Here is a 17683-nt window from a genome sequence, read left to right as displayed (position 1 = left end):
CTCTCTGGTGATGCGGGATGTTTGGCATTGTAGTCATGTTTGGACTTTATTTCTGTTTGTTAAAATGTTTCAGCATTTTTCAGTCCGTTGTTTCATTCTTTGACCTTAAGCAATAAAAAGAAAAAAAAAAAGCACAAATTCACTCGTATGGGTATGTGCTTCATAACCGTGCAGCCCAGGGGGCCTGTTGTAATAGCCTGCTCTAGGGCCCATCATTACTATGTTACTCCACTGACGAGCGCTATCCGATCAGCAGGGCGAGAAGCACTCGGGCTCTGAGTCAGTGTGTACTTGCCACTTAATACTTAGTGCTCCAAATTAGGATGTCGGCGTGGCCAGGCAGATCGAGTAACCCTAAATGATATCTTCCATCCATTCTCCACCGGAACACGTACGGGATTAGCAAAGCGTATTCCACAATGCTTTTTGGTGATGAATCAATGGAGAAGACCTATGCATCATAATGAAGAAAGGCTCTATTGAAATGCCGCTCTGTGCTGCTTACATAGGGTGCTACTTATATAGGCTCAGGTGCTGCTTCCCCATCCCCTTTTCACAAGCTCGAGCGATGCAATGGTGTTAAGCAAATAAGGCTTCGGTATTTGAGGAGAAAGGTGTTCCCCAAAGCTATCAGCGTATGCTGAACTTACTTTCCTTTTCCAGCCTCCTCTGCACTGAGGGGGTGAAAACTTTTGAACAGGATGATGGTGTAAATTGTTTCTATTTTGTCTTCTAGAAAACGTAAATATCTCATCTAGCTTTGGAAGGACAGTACTTTAGTTCTTTAAACAAAATAAGAGCAATTTACACTAATCATCCTGTTTAAAAGCTTGCTCTTAATGAAGCATTTCTGCCATGCTTATCTGCTGGGAAGCTGCTGAGACATGCAGGAAACTAAACATCCTTTTCCCGGAAGTAAACATTCCCAATGAAGACCTGAAGAAAATATATTAAAAAAACTTCACACTGGACTTCAAGCGACATGGATTCTGTGCCTCTCCACTCTTCCTCCAGACTCCAGACCTTGATTTCCAAACTCAAATGTAAATATGTATGCAAAAATGCAAATTTTGACTTTCATCAGCTGTAAGCTCTAATCATCAAAATTAAAACAAAAACACTTTTGAATTTTTTTACTTTACATGCAATGAATCTAAAATATCTGAAAGTTTCACTTTTTGAAATAACTTACAAGAAAAAATGATCTTTTTCATGACATTCTAATTTATTGAGATGCACCTGTACAAGTTACTCGATCAAAACTCACTTTCAGACGCTTTACAATCACTCCAACTCAAAACGAGCCAAAATAGCGGCTCATATAATCCTATGATAAATTAACTCATTCTCGCGCTCCAGTTGCTGAATCATTTACAATAAGATCAAGATGCATTTAGAAAACAGACAGAATTTTAATTTCTTGTCGACTTGTAATGTAGTCATATTTGTGCCTGGAATCATTTAGCTTCAGCGACTGCACGAATCTGCTCCAGCAATTTCTCTATGTTGTTTGAGATGTTTTTTCCAGCGACCTCCATAACTTCAGTGATCATCTCAGCGCTGTAAGGACCTTTTAAGATGCCATATTTCTTCCTCCAATCACCAGGCTTATCTGATGGAACAGTAATACACTTAAACTTATGCATTTGTTTTCATTTTGGTGAAATTTGACACAATTCCCCAATAAATTCGGAAAATTATTGATTGCATTTGAAGCAGGAAGTGTTGCATCAGCTATTTAGTGATTTCCCCGTAGTTTATTTCAAGACCTTTACTGGTCTTGAAATAAAATCCAGAGTCCTTTTAGTCTGAGACCAAAACTGAGTACAAATTAGGTCGAGACTGAGACAAGACCAAGACATTCCAAACAAGTGCAATATGGGTTAAGACATGGTTTTTTGGGGACGTTAAATAATGGTGCAGAAAAAGTCAACTTTACTAAATGTCTTCACTACAGGCTAGGGTCCACTTACCTCCACAGTTGACCACATTAAACAGAGGGATGTGAATCACGGTTGGAACGTTTTGGCCTTTGAACACATAGAAGTCCTTTGGTTTCTTCCCTTCTTTACTGGGAATGTCGACTTCAGGGAAAGGGATGTTTAGTTTCTTGCATGTTGTAGCAGCTTCTCTCAATGTCTGCAATGGAAAAGTATAGCAGTAGCACTTTATTAAAAGGCTTAGACAGACGTTTTTATTGAGACCGAAATTATTCACCCCTTCATTCTATGCAGCCTATACTTCATCAGGCACCAGCCAAGAAACCGCCACTGAGATGAATGGGAAACCTGAAGGATGGAAAGCTCTATCCAGATATTACAGAATGCATGAAGATATATATGCCACACATAGATAGTCAAAACAGATATCATCTGTTCAGATGATACACAGCTTTTGTAATTATCTTTCTGTGCTTTTGAAGTTCTGTATATTTTAGGTTATGGTAACTCTGAATATCATCATTATCATTATTCTGTTCCACAGAAGAAGGAAGAGTTTAGATATGGGATCAGAACAACTTAAGGGTGAGTAAATGATGGAATTTACATTTCTAGGAGATGTATTCCTTCAAATTAACTTTTTTTGAGACAATATGTGCGTTATATTGAATTAAATAAGCATATACCGTGAAAGGATCTCCATCGCTGAAATCCAGAGCAATGATGAGGTCAATGTTTCGTTGTTTTCTCAGCACTGAGAAGTAGGGTGAGTTGATCAACAGTCCGGCGTCTATAAAATCTCTCGTCTCTTTTTGCAAAAGAGCGGCTGGCACTGATTCATCTACTCAACCAGAGCTTGAAGTGAGTCTATTTATTATTCACAATGTATTTCCACTTACCAAAAGGGTCTTTTCTCACCTGTCATGTTGTGGAGGAAGTTATAATTCCTTCCCCAGATCCTCTGAGCGATGCATCTACAAAGATCAATGAAACAAATACACTTCAAAATGAGTTTTCTTCAGTTCTTCAGCTCAGTAAATGGTTGTTAGGCTCTTATCAGTAATTCTTGGCTGTATAGGGTTCTTAACTACATGGTTCTTTGCAGATTCTTTATGGAATCTTATGTGTAAAGTCTATAATATAAGGTGACCTGTAGCGAAGTATCAAGAGAGCTATAGAGAGCAGCGCAATTGGCTCCTTATGCTTTCGAATCGCTCTTGCGGTATTTTGATGTCATACAACGATTGATCAGCACAGCGCAAACAGTCAATACCTGGTTATTTTAGGCAATTTAGAAATCCTGGGCTGTGCATTTAGCCTGACTATGTCAGACTTTGTACTTCCGCTCAATTTCAGTTCGCTTCTGCACTCAGTCTCAACGAACAGAGGGTGGGCTGGGAGCTGTGACGTAGATGCTAAGCGCCAAATTTAAGATTGTAGTTTAGGTTAGGTAAATCGACAGTGGACATGGAGACACGGGATGCTATACCCTCTGTTGTGGAGAATATTCCCGGCATTTGCCAGGTCAGTGTCTCCTCTCTTTTCCAGTCCTTGAAAATTGCCATGTCATGCTGTAATCTTGCAATTAAGCTGCAGCATTTCCGACAGACTCTAAATGAACGAAGAGCTGTGTTTAACAGAACTAATCCTAACTTTGACAGTTGGCTGCAAATATTTTCTTGTTTGTCTCTACTGTCAAATATTAGTTTAGATGCACTAATTGTACTAATTGTTAGTTTAGATGCGCTAATTGTCATTCACAGCCATCTTCACTCCGTTATTTCCCTCGATGGTTTTGTTTTCAATGCATACCTGTGTTTATAGCGGAAGCTCGAGGCAGCTGAGCTGGCGCATAACATGCATCATATCCAAACATTATGTGATTGGCTTACGGGTACACCAATGATTTTAAATTTCAGACAAGTGCCCCCAAGAGAAAGTAAACGCTTGTCAATTATGCCCTTCCAGACTCTGTCTATGAAGTAAAGCGAAGTAGCAGAGTTTGGTATTACCAGGCTACTGTGCATTGGCATGATTCAAATCGTACTTATCTGATCAATTCATTCGTGAACTAAGAGGTATCATATCGATCACAAGTACAGCATGGAGTACCTCAAGGCTCAGTACTAGGACCGCTGCTTTTCACGCTCTACATGTTACTCTTTGGGAGATATCATCAGCAAACAATGTGTTAGCTTTCACTGTTATGCTGATGATACTCAGCCCTATATTTCTTCAGGCCCAACGAAACATACCAATTTGCAAAATTAACAGAATGCATAGTTGACATAAAAATGGATGAATTCTTACTGCTAAATGTGTTAATTATCTGGCCCGAAAAAAAAAAACCTGCATGTAATAACCTAGAACACTGTCTAACACTTGATGGCTGCTGTGTCAATTTTTCATCATCAGTTAGGAACCTAGGTGTGCTGTTTGATAGCAGTCTTTCATTCGAAAGCCACGTTTCTAACATTTTTAAAACCGCATTTTTCCATCTAAAAAAATATTATCTAAATTACAACCTATGCTCTCAATGTCAAATGCAAAAACATTAATTCATGCGTTCATAACCTCAAGCTTAGATTATTGTAATGCTTTATTGGCTGGTTGCTCTTTGTGCTTAATAAACTCCAGCTGGTCCAGAATGCAGCAGCTAGAGTTCTTACTAGAACCAGGACATATGACCATATTAGCCCGGTTCTGTCAACACTGCACTGGCTCCCTATTAAACATCATATAGATTTTGATATTCTCTTGCTAATTACTTACAAAGCCCTGAATGGTTTAGCACCTCAGTACTTGAGGTGAGCTCTTATCGCACTATAGTCCTTCACGTCCGCTGCATTCTCAAAACTCTGGCCATTTGACAAGATAGAATATCAAAATCAACAGCAGGTGGCAGATCCTTTTCCTGTTTAACGCCCAAACTCTGGACATGTTCTGTTTGGCCAGAGGGGAACTTGACGGATTGAGTTTGGTTTCTCCCAAGGTTTTGGTCTCTAGTCTGTCACTGATGGAGTTTTGGTTCCTTGCCACTGTCGCCTTTGACTTGCTTAGTTGGGAACACTTAATTTCTGGCAATATTGTGTGCTTGACTGCACAGACACTATTTGATCAGAACTGAACTGAGCTGCATGATGACGTTACTGAATCAACAATGAACTGACTTTACTGAAAAATGTACCGTTCACTATTGTCCTCCTTTTAAAGCTGCTTTATAGCAATATTTACACACCTTTTCTGTTTAACACTGTAAAGCTTGTTCGACTCAATCTGTACTGTATAAAGCGCTATATAAATAAAGGTGACCTGACCTGACTGTTTTTTTGGGCTTATCAGCAGTTTTCTGACCTCCAGAAAAGTCTGTAAAAAGATAAACATATATATTAGTCATTTGTTCCTATTCTAGTTTGTTCATCTACAAGCATAATATACAATTAGCCAAAACAACAACAACAACAAAACAGTGGTTTGAATGATATTAAGGCACGTTATCCTATCCATTTTTGGGGTTTCATGATTTGAGTTTCATAATTGTTTTACTATTTAAAATGTGCTAAAAAAAGCCTTTAAATAGACTATATAACATTTACATATAAATTCACATTATTTAGCAGATACTTTCCAAAGAGACTTACTGTTAAATACAGATATAATGTGAAATATGGCTTTTTTTCATTGCCAATGGCTGACAGACATCACTATGTTGAGCTGGCACAGTTTGATTTATCAATAACGTGCTTACAGAGTTTGGTCTTTAAAAAAATGCCACGTTAAGCGTTTTTCACATTAAGCATTTTAGAATGTCCCCTCTCTGACAATGTGCCCCACACTACAGACAGTAATTTAATTTGATGTTAATTTGATGTGAAAACAAGTCTGTGAGGGACAGCCAAAGTGTACAATGAGTTGTACTATTGTTTACCTTTGTTAACATAAAATAGTAAAAATATTTATTCCCCTGAGAAATATTCATTGCAGTAATTGCAGTAAAGTAACAGTAACTAGCCCCAAATATTCTCTATATAAATTCTAGCACATTTTTGGACATGTTTACTGGGCAGCGCTGTTCTGGTGGCCTCAAGAAGAGAAGAAGGATCAGCATTCACAAGGTTCACGAGATCCTGGTAACATTCATCTATAAGTGGAAACACAAACATAAACAACTGCCAAATGTCTTGATTATATATATATAATATCAGGCACACAACACCTGATAGGGTACACTATGTAAGTAATAAGGAGCGATTTAGAAGATGGTCCAGGTCTTTCTGACGTGTTTCTGAAATGCAGTAGAGTAAAAATATGATATGCTTTCCAAGTTTCATGAAATGATTCTAAACTTGCTCTTAAGTGAAGTAAACCGTTTAAATGGTTTGTTTTTGCCAACCATTAGCTAATAGACATCAAGTGAGTCATTGAAACATTCACTCAGCTGATTCATTCAAACATAGTTCATCATAAAATACATTATAAAATAGTATGTCTCTTTAGTTTGAGCTAGGTTCCTAGCTTCTAGTTTTACCGCCATCAGTTTATTTCATTGGCTACTAATCTGTATACACTGGTTCCTATACTCACTGATTACATTGCTTTCATTATATAAGCCCTGTTTTCTCCTCAGCTCCTTTGTCCTGTATTGATGTTTTTATGTTTGGTGTTAGTGCTAAGTTTTTGTCCTGCGCTTTCCTGTTTTCTTCTTGTGGATTTATAAAAAGACTGTGTATTCTCCTTCTCCATCAAGCGTGTTTAGCACTGACTGATGCGAGTTGATGGAAAATAGCATTTTTAATCTGTGCTTACAGTATTTTTCAAGTATTTTGACGTGCTTCTTTTTCATTGTTATTCTTCTATTGTATGATGAACTATTATTGCATTAATGTATTCTATTAAAGAATTCAAGTTGTTCCTTCCTTTTGAAAGAGTTTGCCAAGAAAGTTCCTCACTGACCTTCAGCGAAAGGCTGCTGAGTGGTTCTCGATTGGTCTCCTCCGGTGTTATCTTTTCATTTTTACAGTGAATAGCAGCAGGTGTTTCCCCACAACCAGAAGAAATCATACAGAACAATGTTACATCAGGGCTAGTGATATATTTTTACCAAGTGCTACAGACAGAGATGAAGAGAACTTTTTAATATATTTTTAGTGCCTGACACTTAACTTTTCAGCTTGTAGCTTGAAAATTTGCTTGGCCACAAAAGATAGATCAACAAATATTTTAATACAATCAATAAATCAACACAATAAAATTCTATACCTTGCTTCATTTTGTCTAATGCCATTTTTATCTCAGGTACTGAAATAGCTGAAAAACAAAATCAAATGAAAACAAAATGACTTTTAAACCAAATTAAATCTTCAAGTTTCACAATTCAAGTTGTACCTTTTATCCATTTCCAGGTCGCCTCTCCATCAGCTAAAGCACTGCTACACACAGCTGCAGAAAACACAAGATGAAACAAACACACCACATTTAAAAAAAATAAATAATTCCCACAAGAGATGTGTTTGTACTGAGCCGGAGTTTGCAAGTATTCATTTGTGTATAACATATTACTCCTATTTTTATGGCTGTTGTGTTTATTTGTGCTATATAAATAAATTAAATGAAATCAAATTAAATATCAATGCAATTGGCATAAAGTTTTATGCTGAAAAATTATTTTTGAACATTTCTGTAGAGAAATGTAGCTCTCAGAAAACTCGGTTCACAAGTTGTAATTAAGAGTTTTACGAGGACATGAATGCTATTTACATGTTGGTGTCTCGTAATCATGGTAATTACAATATGATGTGAATGCACCTATAGAACTAGTGTTTCACTTGTGTGATGTCAGTCGATGCTTGTGTTTGAAGTTCCTTGTTCCCTCTGTTTTTGTAAATCTGTTTCTCTATTAAACTGCTCTGCACTTAGATCCTCACCTTTGCCTGCTCTGTCCACACATTACAGCAGTCCTGCAACAGAGTTTGTTACCTTGCAAGTACAGCATGTCCATTTCAGGCTGGTGTTTTTTCTTTGAGCCGTTGTCAAACTGGCTGCCGAAGCTGGAGGTTTCCACAAATGCTCCAGTGAGGGAATAACCTGCTTCATGTGGAGTGATCTCAAACCAGGGGTCTGCAGACACAAAACACCTCTATACAACAGCTGTCACAAACACATTAAAACTCTGTTTCTTTCAGACAAAAACACAGACCTCCCTCCTCACGCCTTTTGCATTGCTTGTCGATCACTGCATAGATGGGATAAGGATCTTTATCGTGCTGGTCCCGCTGATCTGTGAGTGTTTGTTCATCAATCTGAAGAGAACATATTTTTTTTACAGCATCATGTTGTAGTGGAGACATAACAGGATGGTTGAGGTTCTGCAGAAGGTTCCACCAGGGACTTTACTTCATTAAGAGGGCATATAACAATGAACAACAAATGCTAGAGGTTAAAGTACTGGAAGAAGGTGGAAACATGACGTTAGAATATATGTTGTATAAGAGGCAAAAGAATAAACTTATTAGAATTGCTTTGATAAACTATCTGAAAGGTACAGGAAATTATCTAAGAATATATTGATATAATTTTGTTTGTACTATCGTAAAGTTTTTTTTGTTACATTGATGTCACACCTGCGTATATCGGTCTGTGCAGTGCCAATTCATCTCGAACCAACCTAATATTTTGTCCGAATCGTGGTTCGTTTGCATCATCATGCCAGCAGCGGTTTATCCTTTTGTTTAGTAACAACTGGCGCAGGACAAGCTGGCAAAATGCATAGCATTGCTCTCTTCACTTTTAAATTTATGTTTTTGAACAGTTGGTTTTGTTTCCAAAGCTTCAGTACATAAGAGTACTTACATCTGTCTTACGAATGTACGGCAAATACTCTAAAGAATGCTGAAGGCGAACAGAAATCAACTCTCTGCTTGCAGCGTGTCATACTCATCAGGAAAGTGAAACACAAACACAGATTTTTATCAAAAAATACATCATTAATAGCGGTTCCCTTCCACGATTTGGTACGATTGCATTCAAGATCAGTGGCAAACCTTTCCGGAGTTCACTTGTACCTCAGACCACCCCTTTTAAGCTGGATCGGGTACGGTTTGTGGATGCGCACCCGAGTTTGGAAGACAGCGTTCACATCATCCAAATGTACTGAACTCTGACATCAATCAAACCCGGGTAAAAGCACCCAAAGTGTGAGAGTATATGTACAATACACATACATGTATGTAATAATACCTAGCTATCGTTATCCATAAAATCCACTATAGATCGACCTAAAAACACATGCACTTTAAATCTGAACATGACCACTTCTACCCTCAACAAGTCAAGGTGGGTTGTGTTATGAATAGTTACAGACCTCTTTCACATATGATGTGACAAATAGCACTGCCCAGAGGTCAGTCAAGCTGAAACTGTCTTTCATGTAATATTTCTTCAATTTGGTCAATTTTTCTGTCCAGCTCACTCCTGGACCGCCGAGCCTCTCGATGATTTTGTCTTTCACGGTCTCTAGTTTGGTGGACCAGTCTGGTTCTTGGTATAAGGAGGCCATGCACCTTCAGAGAAGAACATACTGCTCTCATTTTTTACATTCAACCCAATTCAATCTCTCTGTGTTTGTTGTTTCTTAGAATTCGTACCAGGTGGATCCAGAGACTCCGCTCAGATAAAGGATGCAGTCCAGAAGACCCGCTTTATCAAACTGAACCAGGGATTCCAGCAAAGCCACCATGGCTCTTTGTCCTCCTCCAGAACCCAGTAATGCAATGTTTGGCACTTTATCCTGAAACACACACACCACTCAAAGCATGAACGTAAGGAAATATTTCCCTATCAAACGGTCACTCCCATTGCATCACTTGATGACTTTGGGGAAAATCCTGTTTACTCTGATACTGAAGCCTGATCTGTTCATGTTTGTGTAGCTGCGCAAACCAATGGTGCTCTAGCCCAGCAGAATGGGAGGAACCGCTGGCTATATATATATATATATATATATATATATGTAATGGAGACTACATCCCCAGTCGTTTCAAATGATTTGGTCGGTTTTCGGCAAGGCAGAGGTGGACCTCTTTTCCGAAGAAGACAATTATCACTGCCCAATCTATTTTTCAAGACAATGGGATGCTCTGGGCCCGTATTTATCAAGCTTCTCAAAGTGCCATTTTAGTCTTAAGTGCTAAGTCTTTAATCCTACTTTCAAACTTAAGTATAAAAGCAAGTTATCAAATTTTTTTAAAGCTAAGAATCACTTTTACTCTCCCAAGTTATCTAAGACAGCTTGAGAGGTCTGTCAAGTGGTTAGGAGTTGCCAGCAGCGGCTTGTGATGGTCCTGAGGAGACAGAGACATGCGCAAATCTTTCAGGAGAGGAAGAATGTTCTTGAAATGTTTGTCAATGAGCATTTAATCAAACGGTTACACTTCCTCAGTTATTCAAAACGAGGAAAGAACATTTACTTTACCAAAGAACATCATAACTGACTTCAGTCTAGCGCGAGTGTTTTATGCTCTTTAAAACACTCCTGTTATAATCAGTGAAGCTATCTACACTGTATGATGAATAAATCTCTTACCCCTTAATTACACTGCACATGTCTGCAGCGTGTTGCGGCTCCGACACGGACACCGGAGCTGATCGTGGACTGGCACTTACAGACTGACACTTAAGATTTAGTCCTACACTTCGCTTAAATTACGAATGAGATGACTGATAACTAACTTTTAAGCGCTGCTTTGAGCCAAGAATTGTTTTACACTTAAGTCAATTCTTAGCAGAGTTCTTGAGAGTAATTCTTAGAGGCTTGATAAATACGGGCCCTGGTCCACAATTGGCCTGTTTATATTCCTTCCCTCCGATCACCCTGCTTCCTCAGGTTATCAGGTGGGTCAGGGTAACAAAATGCTCTCTCCTCTTTGTGGTTCCACTCTGGAGAAACTAGGCTTGGTTTCCAGAGATGATTCAGCTGCTGTTTGCTGTCTTGAGTTTTATATCTTGAGTTTAGGCCCAACAACTGAAAAGTCATTCTTCAACCGTGCAGCGGTTATATACTGTACCTAAGGTGCTCTCAACTCCGTTCAAAACCCAGGTTATTTCTGTTAGCTCTCCCTATGGTGGACGGTGAGCAGAGTCTCAACTTACTGTACGCTAAGCATTCTAGATTGTACAGACAATGAGAGCAGCTTTTTGTGTGGTTTGGAGGCTGCTCTAAGCGGTTGCTGATTACAAAGCAGAGACTACCTCGCTGAATAGTAGATGCTATAGACCTGGCTTACACCGCAGTTGGCTTGCAATGCCCTATAGGTGTGAGGGCCCATTCCACCAGAGGAATGGCCTCCTCCTAGGCGTGTTTCAGTGGGATCTCTGTTGGAGAGATTTGTACGGCCGCCGGCTGGTCGTCGCAGTCTACATTCATTAGATTTTATAATTTGGACATCCCTGCCCTGAGGCGTGGATCTTACGTGCTTAAATCTACCCATTCCCCCTTTTTAGTGGAACGGCTATGTTAGTAGACCTCAGATTATAACTCGGGTCTCTTCTGTAGCTCACGCTTACGGGGCCCTCTACTGAGTGCTCCTGAGTTGGGCTTGTAGAGCAGGCTTAATTCTGCATCTGCTCATAGCGCGGCACTGCTGGATGCGTTCCCCGTAATTGCAATGCAACAGGAGTGACCGTTCGATAGGGAACGCTCCGGTTACTAATGTAACCTTGGTTCCCTGACATAAGGGAACGAGCATTGCGCGACTGGTCATGCTATAAGCTGCACACGAATCAATCTTCAAGCTTCAGTTGAATGATTCTGATGAGATGGTGCCCTGACCCGGATTATATAGCTGGTGGCTCCTCCCATTCTGGCGGCTTGTTCACAAACGTGAACAAATCAGGCTTCAGTATCAGAGTAAACAGGAGTCATCAAATGACGCAACGTTCGCTCCCTTATCTCAGGGAACCGAAGTTGCATTCGTAATAGGAGCGTTTTTCACAATCAAGACAGTGAAACTGATGTTTGACATCTGATGTTCACTGGTCACAGAATTATTTGTAGGTCATATCGATATAACCAGTTAGATATATGAAGTATAACATAAGATGTTTTACCTGACTGCAGCATATGTTAAACTTCTGCAGGCATTGTAGAACAGTGTTTCTCCTTCTGGCTACAAACTCTTCCTCGTTCGTATTCAGAGTGTCCGATTCTCACCTCACCACTGCAGCAGAGACACAGACAGAGCAATGCTGAATTTAACTTCACCTATTTGAATTAAGTATTCTAGATCTGAATACAATTTATTCTGCAATTCATTTCAATAGTTTATTCTCCGAATTATCCAGTTTGTTTAAAGATGCTAATTGTGTAAGTAATGCAGTACAGTTCTTATCCCATCATTCTAAGAATCTGTGCAGAATTACCTTTCCTGTGGTTCAGATGCACTCATCTATAAAACAAAAGAGTTAACATTAAAGTTAATCTTCTAAAAATCATTTGATAAACTCATGAGTCAGTTTTTCTTGTCAGAAGACCTATTTTTTATATATATATATATATATATATATATATATATATATACACACACACACACATATATATATACACACACACACATATATATATACACACACACATATAACCACAACCATTTTCATAACTGATAATAATCAGAAATGTTTCCTGAGCATGATTTGTGATTGATCGTGTGACAGTGACAACTATTAAATGGGATATCTGATGCCTGTTTTCCACAAGTTGATATGATTCTTTAGGGTCTTCATGAAAAGTCTATAACATACTTTGGTTAAAATTTCTTAATGGTAGTGTAAAACAACACCCTTTTTACCTTGTTAAAAACAACTCTGTTCACAGCAAGCTGTTTCGGTGCATGTACCTTTAAATGATAATGAGCTACTGCTCACCCTTCGCTGAGACTGTTAACTTTAGCCGCATTCGTCGTGGAACTTGCTTACTAGCACATTATTAGGAAAGGCAATTTGCAAAGATTCATTACAAAAAACATATACTCACTTCTTTTGGAGGTGAAGCTGGATCACGAATGATTTGCGCAAACAAACGAATTTATGTAGATCGGAGGGTGCATTCCCTTCAAAAACAAAAGTAATCCACTGCGTCTTCAGCGCCTCAGATGTCGGGAGTAAATAACAACTGCTACTGTATGTTCATTGTTACATCCAACAACCCAATACCTCAATCGCTTAGAAGACATTCTTGTCTACACCTGCTCTGGCATCGAAACAATGGCGGACTGTTGACAGCTTACTCAGAGTGGGTTTATGCTAAAACGGCAGTGTCCGTCTACAGTCGTGGGAGGGGCCTATGCTCTAGCCGCGTTCCAGATGAGGTTGTTTGAGGTTGTTCCAATCCACTCCTTGTTTGACCTTTTGCCCTCAGGAAGGTGTTTCAGGTCAATCAAAGCATGGATTTCCAGATTTATGAACAGTTTTTATCCTAAGGCCATCCATACTCTCAATCAACACACGTCTCATTTGCTGTAGTTCATTATGAACACCATCTCATTTATGTATTTATTTATATAGCATACACAATTTCATTGTATTAGAGGAAGAAATTAAGAATTGAAATCTCCTAATTCTGATTTTTTTCCCCCTCACAATTGCAAATTCATATCGCCATCACAACTCAGCCATTATAACTTGCAAGCCGAGTTTATTTATTGCAATTCTGCTTTTTCATCTCAGAATTGTGAGATATAAACTAAGAATTTCAAGAAAAGAAAATGTAGAATTGTGAGATATAAACTGGAAATTACATTTTTTACTCTTTAATTCCGTGGCTTTCATAGACTTCTACTGCAGAACTGTCATCTTCTGCCACCAGGTCGGCTCAGTCCTCCCACAAAAACATGGCTGTTTGTGAGTCCAAGGCAGGAATTCACATGTCTTGTGTTGACATGCCCCAATGGAAGAGAGGGGTGGAGTGAGCATTTAAAAGAGATTAGCATTTAAAGAGAATGGCTTGCGTTGAACAGAGCTGGGGGGGGGGGGGGGGTTTACACGACAATTGAGTCATTTTAAAATTAATTTTACACTATAATTTAGGTTACTTTCTAATATAACATTAGATAACCATAATACAGTTGATAAGTCATCTCACTTTCTTGTGCAGTCATGCACTTTATGCTCTATTATTAATAGATCAAAATAGCCGTAGTATGTTTCAAAGAATTATTTATAGTATAGTTAACATAACATTGCACAGATTTCTATGGAAAATGGAAGCAATTGAAATATGAATCCCTCAAATAATTTTTCACCATGATTATTTATGCAATTTTGGTAGTGTGCAGGTCATAGTTACTGGCCATATTTTAGATCTTATTACTGACAAATGATGGATTAATCCATGCTCCAGCTGTCACATGTCAAGCATAATGACATTAAAATGTTAATTGCTCTTCTATTGTTGAAAATACCTCATCTACATAAAGCTTTAAAACATATACTCACAGTTCCCGTAGATGTGTGATATAAATGCGATGTTTCTGGGTAAACGAATCATGAAAATCCCTTGAAGACTGATCAGATTTATGTACAGGTGTGTTGGGGAGGGAGGTGCGGCACCTCGCCTTTAAGAAGTTTGAGTGGTGTGCAACAGGTTGAGCTGGATGAACTTGTTGATAGAAGGATCTTTTCACTGCAGGGAGAATGGCTTCATGCTCATTAGCTTACCAAAGACTATTCATGATAACATTAAAATTTTAAGTGAACATTGTTACAGTAAAACATTCAAAATGAATATAAAATATTCATAAATCATAGAAAATATTGCAAACTCATTTTGATATTTTTACATATATTCACTTAGCTGACGCTTTTATCCAAAGCGACTTACAATTGCTATATATGTCAGAGGTCGCACGCCTCTGGAGCAACTAGGGGTTAAGTGTCTTGCTCAGGGACACATTGGTGTCTCACAGTGGATTCGAACCCGGGTCTCTCACACCAAAGGCATGTGTCTTATCCACTGCGCCATCGCCACCCAGCGATATATTGACATCCACAGTATTTTAAGCCCTAAACAGTGAAAATTATATTTTCCATTAAGGGGCGATAGTTTATGACCAAATGCTCAAAATAAAATGATTAAATAAATGTTGAGATATTTAAAAATAATTGTAAATAAAACACAAAAATCTTTAATTATCAAATCACCAAACAAAATGAATATATGGCTGTTGTATTTCACTTTAGCATTCATTGGTATTCATTTGTCATTTTTATCATGTTTGAATTGATTTTTTATTCAAGCAGCTCGTGTCATTTCATTTTTATTGTTACAGTTGTCGACACGTCACTCAGCAATAATTCGAGTCACCTTTTGAAGGTTGAATTCTTGTTTTTACAAGCGTTTTTCTTTGTTTTCTATTTACGTGCGTGTTTGAAAGGTGATGCCCACTAATGCTGAAATTATGCTTAAATGAAATCAGTTCAAGGTAATGAAGCAAAAAAAAAAAAAAAAAAATATATATATATATATATATATATATATAAAATTTTATTTGTACCAAAAAAGACTAAGTGTCAAAGCCTCAAAGAAAGAACCTTCCGGTGACATCTAGTGGTCAGCTGCAGTTATAGCAGCCACTTTCAAATGATTCACACATGTTGCTGATTCCAGTTTCAACACAATAGAAATACTCAGCAAGAGCAGCTGTGTCTTCATTCTGAGAATAAATGTCCTCACATGAACGTGTTACTATGTTACTATGAAGCAGGGAGGGAACACCAAGCATTTTGCGTCTCCTTATAATGAATGACGCCGTGCAAATGATTCAAATCAGTCACCTCTAGGTGTTTCATTGTGACATATGAAGCCTTGTGATTGAATGTTTAGGTCTTCCGTGTTTCCTTGACTTCGTGTTTTGATCCTTGGACTCTTACCTTGTTTTTTGATTGATTGCTGCCTGCCCTGACCATTGCCTGTCTTGCGGATTACTCTTTTGCCTGTGCCTTGGATTATACTGCCTGTTTTGACCATGTTTCATAATAAAGCCTTGCATTTGGATGCATTGTCACGGCTCCCCCTTCATTACACCATGTATGCTTTGGATGGGTGTGAGATTTCCCGGCCTCAAATTGTGTCCCAGTCTAGCTACTTTTTGTAGTGCATCGCTTAAAGGAATCAGCACGCAATATAGTTCCACTGTTTGGTTGCTGATCTGTCATAAAAGTGCTGGAATATTATATTTATTTTTGCAATAATTTTAGCTAATTATTTCTATATGATAATGCTTTTAATTTTAGAATTCTTTGTAATAATTTAATATTTAGAGTAGATGTAAACCCCCCTCCCCACCAGTTTTTAAGAAAAACGTGGAACACAGGTTTCTGATAAATGGCCAGAAACCGAACCATCCATAGCTGCATATGGAGTTTAGCTGCTTTTTTATCATCAAGATTCAGTTTTTACACTGGAAAACAAGCTGACGTTTGCCAGGCATCGATTTTATCTGATGGAACAGTAACACACATAAATCAGCAGGGTTGTATGGTAACACTTTAGAATACTGTTCCTTCGTTAATGAATAACTACACAGGAAAAAGTGACTAATGCACTATTAACACTGTAGTAACTACCATTACCTAACAAGAAACTCTGATTAATGATTTAGTAAGTAATAGCGCTCAGCTGAAACTGGTAGTTCACTATTAGCTAATCAATAACTACTATTTTATATATATCCTGGAGAACTACTAAGAACTACTGTATACAGTTTCATAATGTGAATTGTGCGTAATGTATAATTAATTATAAAATGAGGATCCCACTAATAATGACTCAAGAATGACCAAATCCTTCTAAAGGAACTACTAATTACTTTGATCAGTTTTCTAAAGTGAAAAGCATCATAAATGTGACCATTGATCAGATGTTGGACAATCTGAATGTAATAAACTTGATTAAGCTAATAAGAGCCCCCTGAAATGTAAACATAAAATACCAAGCTTTGTTTAGAAATATTTGGGATGAGCAAGTTTTAATAACACTATTCAGCAAGGATGCATTACACAAATGTATCCATCTTTGATTAAGTCTAGGTAGAATAGGAGACCGGTCTCATGAAAATGCATATAAATAGTACGCCAAATAAAAAGATTAAAATAATAATAGTTGTCAAAAACTGTAAAATAAGTAAACACTTTTGCAAACAGTGTTTTTGTAAGATGTTATGAATCAGATTTCCCAAATATAGTGTGATAATGCAAAACTTTAATTTCACATTTTATTTTCATTTTCATCTTGAAAATACTAAATTTAAAGAGAATTCAAGAGAATTCAATAGAATTTAGAGAAAATGAGAACAGTTAATGTAAATAAAAGTAAGAAAATTAGGTATTATATAGAAAATAAAGAAAATATTTAAGTACAATATATTTAAAAAAAAATCAGAAAATAAAAAAGTAAGAAAATAGTTGTATTTAATTTTTATTATATTATTTATCACAGGTTTTTTATTAATTTTTTTGAAAATCATGACCATTTCACCAGATCTCAAATGGTTCAAAACAACAACATCAAGCAAAGTTTGTACCATTTTCTGTTTATTTTGATAGATTAATTAATTGTTTTAATTTAATTAACTTTTTAACATTTATTTTATGTGTTATTGAACATGACAAACAAAACAAAACATAAATTAGGCCTACATGAATTATATAAATTAAATTATTAATAATTTAAATAATAATAAATAAATCCTGCC

The 17683-nt window shown here is 37.5% G+C and overlaps 1 protein-coding gene and 1 pseudogene across 2 annotated transcripts in view; both read right to left on the bottom strand.

The window, feature by feature from the left end:
• Window positions 1-17683, bottom strand: part of LOC306871772 (guanine nucleotide-binding protein G(I)/G(S)/G(O) subunit gamma-10-like) — a 480959-nt gene that overhangs the window by 93837 nt on the left and 369439 nt on the right. The gene's annotated exons all lie outside the window — the stretch shown is intronic.
• On the bottom strand, window positions 1212-15957 carry LOC306871613 (cytosolic phospholipase A2 gamma-like; annotated as a pseudogene). The gene is made up of 17 exons: window positions 15861-15957; window positions 12967-12983; window positions 12357-12382; window positions 12045-12154; window positions 9584-9726; window positions 9301-9499; window positions 8137-8239; window positions 7917-8057; window positions 7326-7379; window positions 7200-7247; window positions 6894-6944; window positions 5983-6081; window positions 5258-5306; window positions 2859-2914; window positions 2627-2781; window positions 1974-2139; window positions 1212-1612 (listed from the first exon to the last, which is right to left on the bottom strand). The product of its transcript is annotated as a cytosolic phospholipase A2 gamma-like (transcript).

Source organism: Barbus barbus, assembly GCF_936440315.1.
Source record: "Barbus barbus genome assembly, chromosome: 6".
Classification (NCBI taxonomy): Eukaryota; Metazoa; Chordata; class Actinopteri; order Cypriniformes; family Cyprinidae; genus Barbus; species Barbus barbus.
This window is presented reverse-complemented; position numbering and strand designations above follow the sequence as displayed.